This window comes from Belonocnema kinseyi, chromosome 8 (genome assembly GCF_010883055.1).
Source record: "Belonocnema kinseyi isolate 2016_QV_RU_SX_M_011 chromosome 8, B_treatae_v1, whole genome shotgun sequence".
In the NCBI taxonomy this organism is placed as follows: domain Eukaryota; kingdom Metazoa; phylum Arthropoda; class Insecta; order Hymenoptera; family Cynipidae; genus Belonocnema; species Belonocnema kinseyi.
In genome coordinates, this window is record NC_046664.1 from 111,548,405 (window position 1) to 111,556,641 (window position 8,237).

Consider the following 8,237-nt stretch of genomic DNA (forward strand, 5'->3'; position numbering starts at 1 on the left):
TTTTTCACAAATTTAGATTAGATACTAAAAATTTCTATTAATTTCAAGTTCCATATTTTATTATTTCTAGAAACCAAGAATTGAGTACAGTAAGAGTGGGCGAGGGGGTAGAAATATTTTTTTACGGTTTGTTACAGGGGGAGGAGGCTCTTAAAGAAGGCCTATAATATGTCAAGTAATTTAAGTACCGCCCGTTATTTGATGAACGTCACATTTGTAAATCCTGTTGAAATGTACTAAAAATCATGATTGAAGCTTCGTAAGCAAATACAAAAAATTGCATAGTTTTGAACATGATCAAATTTCTTGAATTTTAAATCGATCAGTTTATCGGTTTTTTTAGCACGTTCTCAGAGTTAATCGTGGGTCTTTTCAGACTCCAAACATTTTAAAACGCTCAATTATCAATAAAATATCGGATAAAATTCCTGTACACCCTTGAATACTTCCTCTTTGAGGGAATATAATAAAGATTGCACAAAAATGTAAACAAATATATTTTTTTTAATGATAAACACACCTACCTCCCGCAAATACAGACATTTACAACAAAATTCATAAGTTTAAAAGCATTAAGATGTTTGAATTTTTCAAATAGCATAGCAAAGTTCAAGCAGCCTATTTTTACGAAAAAAGATCACGAACTCGATGGGTATAAAAAAAAATTCTCAAGTATTTGGTGTCAATTAGCGGCTTTTTTCAAAAGAGGAAATTTGAAGTTTCAAGAAATAATACGATATATTTCTATTTATACTAATTTTATTTGTGTAGAAAATTATAATCATTCACAAAGAAAAAAGAACAATATATTCACGTCATAAATTCTATCAGCATATAATTAAAAAACAGTCTCTGCAACATGTGTAACGTGCCTTTAGTGAATGTACGATGCGCCATGCTATAAGAGATGAAAAAGCCATATATGACTAAAAAAAATAAAAATCTTTCGAAAATACTCATAAAATTCATAAAAATTAAAAAACTTACCATCACGCTCAAAACAAGTTTTCATCGATGTTAAAGTTATCATGGGTCGTTTCAGACCCAACGCGCATTTGATCTGCTCACTGCGAAGGCCAGGCTGCCACTGAAGAAACGCGATTCAGCACAGATGTGCTCTAGTCTAGTCCTAAAGTTTTTTTTTTGTTAGGATAGATATTTTCGGAGTACACGGATTTTGAGTAATAAGACAAAAGAAAAATGCCGTGGGTCTAAAACGACCTATGATTAACGAATCGAGTTAATCTAATACAAAAATTTAACTGCAATAGTTTCATAATATATTTGAAATTTAGTAAGAATGGAGATTGGAATTTCTTAATCTATCAGAAGAATAGCTTTTATATATTTTTTTAATTTCAAAATATTGAAAAAAATATTTGCAGGTCTTTTTGTCATCTACTAGAACCTTGGACAACAATTTAAGAAACTCTTATCAAAATTTTGCTGTAAATTTTTCAAATTTTCTAAATTTTCAGTTTTTTCTTAGCATAATCTGGTTAACGAACTTGACCTTCAATTTGTGACCCTTAAAAATTGCTTCGAAGGCTGATTCGATGTGTCAAATCCTTTAAAAGATAGCATGTCTACAATATTCAGGTAACGAGACAGACACACACAGACAAAATATGATCATTTTTTAAGGCTCTCAGTGCCGAAACGTGAAAATCTGTTAAAAAGTAGAGATCGAAAATCTGGACGATTCTATTACACTCTCATGAATGGGAATGTATGAAATGTAATGGATGGTGTCTATCATCTTTATGAATATAACACACTATGAAATTAAATAAAAAATTAAATAAAAACTTTGAAGAAAATTTTAGTATCAACTTATATGCAAATTGTACATATTATAATTAAAAAAAATGTATATACTTTTTTCAAAAACACAGAAAAATGTACATTGTAAGATGTACAATCTCGAACAGTGAAGCTGAGGTTTAAATCGTAACAACTGTGAAATAAGCAGTTTTCACAGGATTGAAAGCAGTGTGAACCAGTAATCTGAAAGCACACTAGGCGAAACACCATTTGTAGCAATACATAAAGCAGCGATTACAGTTTGCCAGTGTAGAGTGGAATGTCATTGGTACAGGTTGTTTAAATTACTGCTCCACATTTTAATGTTTCACTTGCAAGCTGGTAGAGGTTACGTTTTCCCATTGTGAATGAAAAATGGTGAATTATACAGTTTACAACTTTAAGCTATCCCCTTTCATACTGCGATGGGTAGTGGGATACAAAGTAGATCGTGCAGTTTGAAAAAGTAATCCGGTATACCAATATGAGGCCTCACCCCGCAGCAATTTTGCAGTGTGAAATTGTAACATCTCCTTTTTCGTACTGTTTCAAGTGCTAACTAAGAGTGTTAGAGCGAGCTTTGTTTTATTGTTTACAATATTAAGTTTATTTTTATAATCGATTATCAATTAATAATCATTTTTCGAATCAAAACTAACAGATGTATTGAGATTACAATAAACTTCATATCTGTCGTACTAAGGAAAATCTAACGTAAGTGGCATTGTCGTTTAGGTGGAATTTAACATTTTCAGTTATGAGAAGATAGACCGTAATCGTGAAGTCAGTTACGTAAGTTTTTTCTTAGTACGGAAGATATTAATCATTACGGCAGAGATAAATAAATACACTTCAAGTGCTAATAAGGTCATATACAAGGGCCCAATTATTTTTCTTTAGAAACCCAGGAAAAAATAATCCATTCAAAAGACGACTCTGTGAATTGCGTATCTGTAATTTGCAGATTCAGAAAGCTAAAACTGAATCGGTTTGCGACTATGTGAATAGGTCATTTTCTCAAGCAGCTTTGAATCTGCCCTATACTGCAATGACCATTTCAAGCAAGGGAACATTGAATTGGTTTCCTTCTTCTTGAATGAGACCGACTTTTTTGAGGTTAAGCTGGCATATTTCACACGATTTTTTAAATTTATAAATTATCGAAAGATTCAAAGAAGTCATGCGCAAGTCTACAAGATTCCTTTTGCTATTTCAGTTCTAGATGTTGTAAAGGCTTTTACGGCATATAAGTTTGTCAAAAAAATTATAAGGACAAAAAGTCTTTAAAAACCCAATCGGAGGCAATCTGGAATTCCAGTGACAGATACGCAATTCAAAAGCCCTCGAAATCCATTCAAAAGAAGTGAATGGATTTTTGTTTCATGGGCATAAAATCTAAAGCAGATTAATACTCCCAAAATAATATTAATTTAAAAAATCCAATAATATGATATAATTCCAAAATGAATATTTGCAATCTCTTTAAATTCGCATTAGTTAAAAAAACTGATTGAAAGGCCAATTAGTCACTATCACTAACTATTTAACAGTGAGTAATTATTAGTGAAACTTCAGTTCAATTTCAATTTTAGGTTATTTCATTACAACCCCTCGAAGCAATAGGATATACCGGGATATCCCAATTGATCCTATTTATCTCCCAGGTTGTCCTAAGGATATACCAGGGATAACCCGTCGGATATCCCGCAAGGCGGAAATTCGGAATCCTAAAGATAACTCCATGATATCCCTGGGACGTTTCTGGGATATACTGGATATCCTGGGATTACCCCTAGGATATCCAAAATACCGCCTTGCGGGAAATTCCACGGGTTATCCCTGGGATATCCTTTGGACAACCTGGGAGATATGATTTTTCAACAGGAGAGTTAATTTTCAACCAAAAACATGAATTTTGTACCAACATGTATCAATCTTCCAGCACTTATAAAACTCACAGAAAGTAAATGTGTACTGAACTTTCAACGCGAATTTACAGTAATAATTTTTAAGTAATGCAACTCTGAACATTGGAATCATGCAGAGAGGTGAGATTGAGACTATTTATTACTGTTAAAAATAAATTCATAAAATATATTTTTCAGTGAAATAAACAATATCATATAATCGCAGTCGCAACACATTCAAACCACATACCTCACACTTATCTATTACTTCTCAGAAATTCCTACAGATTATCATTATTAAAAGGGGATTCCTGATTATGATTGATCCTTTTGATCATGTATTGATTGACCCTCAATTTGATGTACAGCGTTGTGCAGATTGCCCATGAGAACCAATTAATCTGTAGCGCTCAAAAGGGGAGCATATGTAAAATAGGAAAATTATGTTCACTAACTTTCAAATAAGGATTAACACTTTACTTGTACCGATGAATGATTTACCTCAGCTGCCACTATTTGGCAGTTTTACAAATATTTAGGCCGCAGCCAATCACGTTAATTATAAAGGAATCGTGGATTTTCAGATCCTCTCTTAATGACAATTAAGACGTGAGTGTCTTTATTCGCTAGGTCTGTACATGATATTCGGCTAGCTTGTAACGACGTTACGTGATTAAGTTTGACGTCGAAAGTATCGCTCTTAACGCATGTTACATTATCCCCCTTTAAATTTTTGTATTACGTCTATATCCATCCCCCTTTTTGAAATTGAAACCTGAATGAACAATTTTAAAACGCTTGTATACCCTCTAAGAATCCTTTCATTCATGTTGTTCTTGTACCATACACACATCCTACTCGTATATTTATTCCACTTTCGTTTTACATTTTGTTCCTCATATGCATTTTCATTTAAATTAGCCTGTGATAAATAAATGTCTTTGATCGCCTTCTTATTTTGGTCACATAATTCATAGGTATTTTGACTAGAGAGGTTCGATTCTCTTAAAAAAAATCGATTCCAGAATGGATTCCGAACCAGATCATTCAGAATCGATTTTCTAAAAAATGGGATCGAAAGAATCGATTTTGCAAGAATCGGGTGAAAAAAATCGTAAAAAATTATTTTTTATGGGCACAAGATACTTAATCTGAATCGTATATTATTTTCCTCTCATTTTTCGCTAGTATTTTTACATTCTCATTCATGAGAGTGTGATGTAATCGTCCAAATTTTCGATCTCTGGTTTTTAACGGATCTATACGTCTCGGCACTCACATAATCTGAAAATCATAACATTTTATCGGTGCCTGTCTGTATGTCTATGTATGGTTAATTGAATGTTGTATCCACGCTAACTTTTGAAGGATGTGTACAATCAAGTCTGCCTTTGATACCTTTTAAGGTTACCAAAATAAAGGTTAAATTCGTTAAGCAGATATTTTCAACCAAAATTGAAAATGTAGAGCATCTTAAAAATTCAAAAGGAAAACAAATTTTTTAAATTAGAAATGTGCCGGATGAAATATCCGTAAAAAAAATCCAAAAAGATGGACAGTTTTAGCGCTATGCGGCGCTAAGCGCTCAAGATCAGTGAATAAAAGGAATTACAACAGATTTTGTTACAAAAGCGATGTCAACATAGAAACCACGGTTCAGATCGTGGTCTGTTATATTTTCGCCTACACCGTTGACTCATATAGCGCGCTTCTCAAAACGATCAAACGCTAAGCGCCTAAGATTTTAACTTGACTAATTCATCACTTTTTTACAGGAAGAAATGGTACCCAAAGTAACATTAGTAACTAGTGCGTACATTCCGATAATTAAATTGTACTGTTCTCAAGAGTGCCGAACGCTAAGCGCTCATGATCAGTGAGTAGAACGAATTACAATAGATTTAGTTACAAAAGCGATGTCAACATAGAAATCACGGTTCAGATCGTGGTCTGTCATATTTTCGCCTACACCGTTGACTCATATAGCGCGCTTCTAAAAACGATCAAATGCTAAGCGCTCAAGATTTTAACTTGACTAATTAATCACTTCTTTAAAGGCAGAAATGGTACCCAAAGTAACATTAGTAACTAAAACGCACATTCCGATAATAACAGTGTACCCTTCGCAAGAGGGCCGAACGCTAAGCACCCATGATCAGCGAATAGAACAAATCCCAGTAGCTTTTGCGAAATATTAAACTATTTCTGGCTCTTGATTCGAGTTCGCTTGTTCACCTCTATTAGCAGCGTCTAGAATCCTTTGTAGCAAGGAAGTTTGAGGATACTTTACGTGTGGTTGGTGACGTGCATAACCCAGGAACCATAAAATGCTTGCAATATGTGCGCAAGTGCCAAGAGTTCTGGACCCTGACTTACATGTGCAGTAATAACCGAGAAGCGTTTCGTTATTGCCTGGTATTATGTCATCGATCTCATTGAACGCTTTCCACAGCTGGTACTTTGTCGCATTTCAGAAACGAGAAAATACTCGTACTCTGATCAAACCAGGTTCATTAAGTCGCGTATCTAGTTGAAACTCCTAATCTTCTTCTCGTTGCAGCTTGTCTTGAACGTAAGATGGGGCAAGTTCTACTTGAAACACGCTAATTGTTATGTCGCGTATTTCTTCCAATATAAGGCGAGAAAATTGTTGTACTTAAAGTTCATGCAGTTGATTCCAATTTGCATTTCCGTAGCGTATATTGTCCACTTCTTCTCGCGCTTACATAATATTTGGCTCACGAGCTCCCGCTATATATTCTCTTGCAAGCTCTGCCGTAGCGCCTTGCATCTCGATAAAAGGATGTTATCGATTAATTGTAGTACCAGCAATACGAATGAAGTTCCTTAGATTGTGTACATCAGCCATTGGAATGGTTTTCTCGAAGAACTTGAAAATGGACTTTATGTGGCCATTTCTGGATTCCACTATCCATCTAAATTTCGTTATTAGCCGAGTTTCGTTTGCTTCTTTCGTTACCAATTGACTCTGTCCTTGTTGGAGAAATGGTGGTATCTTGGACACAATTCCTAAGCGTTCTAAAAGTGGTTGGGCATCCCTATATCCGCGGTCCTCTATAAAAATATCACCAATGTCGAAAATTTCTCTCATACCTTCCACATCTCTTTCAAATTCGTTAATGAGCATTTGTGCGTCATTGTTTCGCGAGTCAGAAAAATATGGTCCTTGTATTTCAAGTATGTATCCGTCTGGAGCAACAATGAGAGCAGGTTTCACCAAGCGATGTCCTTTATGTTTGCAGAATGACTGTCGAAGTACGCGAAATTTACTGCTCTTCTGCATGTAAGCATAAGTTCCATCGATGATAGCAATAGCTCTGGGAATTTCTGGTTGTGGATTATAAAGTTCATTGGCGAATGATGTCACATGTCTTTCAATAATTTCTCTCTACTTGTCGCATTAAATCCAATGTTACCAGGCACAAATCGCTGCATTAAAGACTCTCTTACAGTACAAATGGCCATGCTTGTACCTTGCTGGCTCGAGTAATGAAAAATCACTTTCAGAAATTCATCAGAAAGACCTTGACGCATTTTGCAAAGGAAATTCAGCAGATCTTCTTTCCTCACGTATCTGGCACCATGTCCATGTAACTGCGGAATAGTATCAGAAAATGCATACAATTCTCTAAATTGTTCCTTTGTTACAGGAGCAATAGCTTCAAACTCTTCATCAGTGAAACTATCCTCATTATTAAACGCCGCGGCCGCATGAACATTTGCTTCGTTACGAAGTTGCTGCAAAAACAGAAATAACTGCTGTCCCGGAATCCTATACGGTCTATTAATCGCTTGTAGTCCAGGAAGCAAGGGGCCTAAGATGAATCCATGTTCATCCAAATGATTTAAGCATGCTCTTGTTTCTTCTGGAATGAAAATATCCATGACAATGAAAGCGTTGACTCTACATTCAGTTGAAAGCCTTGGGTTATTAACATCAGCATTACAGAACATGCACGTTTGCCTGCTTTCTGTGTAAGAACAATCAGTCTTAAGCAGTCTGGGTCACGTTGGAGCTCCTCTATCTCATTGCGAATCGATTGATTGCAATTGAGAGATAACCTACTCTCATCGGCGACTTCACGTGGTGGTTTTCGAAGTTAAAGGGGTCTAAAAAGAGCGATGTTTTGTCTATTGGGGTTATTATTTCCATAAATTCGAGCCATTTGTCCTGGTTGATAGACTCTATCGCACACATAGCAATTAACTCGAACTCTGAATGCCATTTTACAAACCATAAGAGAAGCAAGCTCCTATGGTCTTGAAAGGCAGAGGAATGTATTAATAAAACGAAAGAAAAATTCAGAAACAACAAAATAAAACAAATAAACACAAGAAACTAAGCAGAAAATGGGAATAATAAATACAACACAATTAATACAGAAGGGAACCGATAGGAATTTATTTCCTAAGCTTATCAATAAAATTACTATCCGCTCTCGAGACCTTTCACAAAAGAAATGACAAGCATACCATCGTCAATGGAAATAATAAGTGAATGCTGTT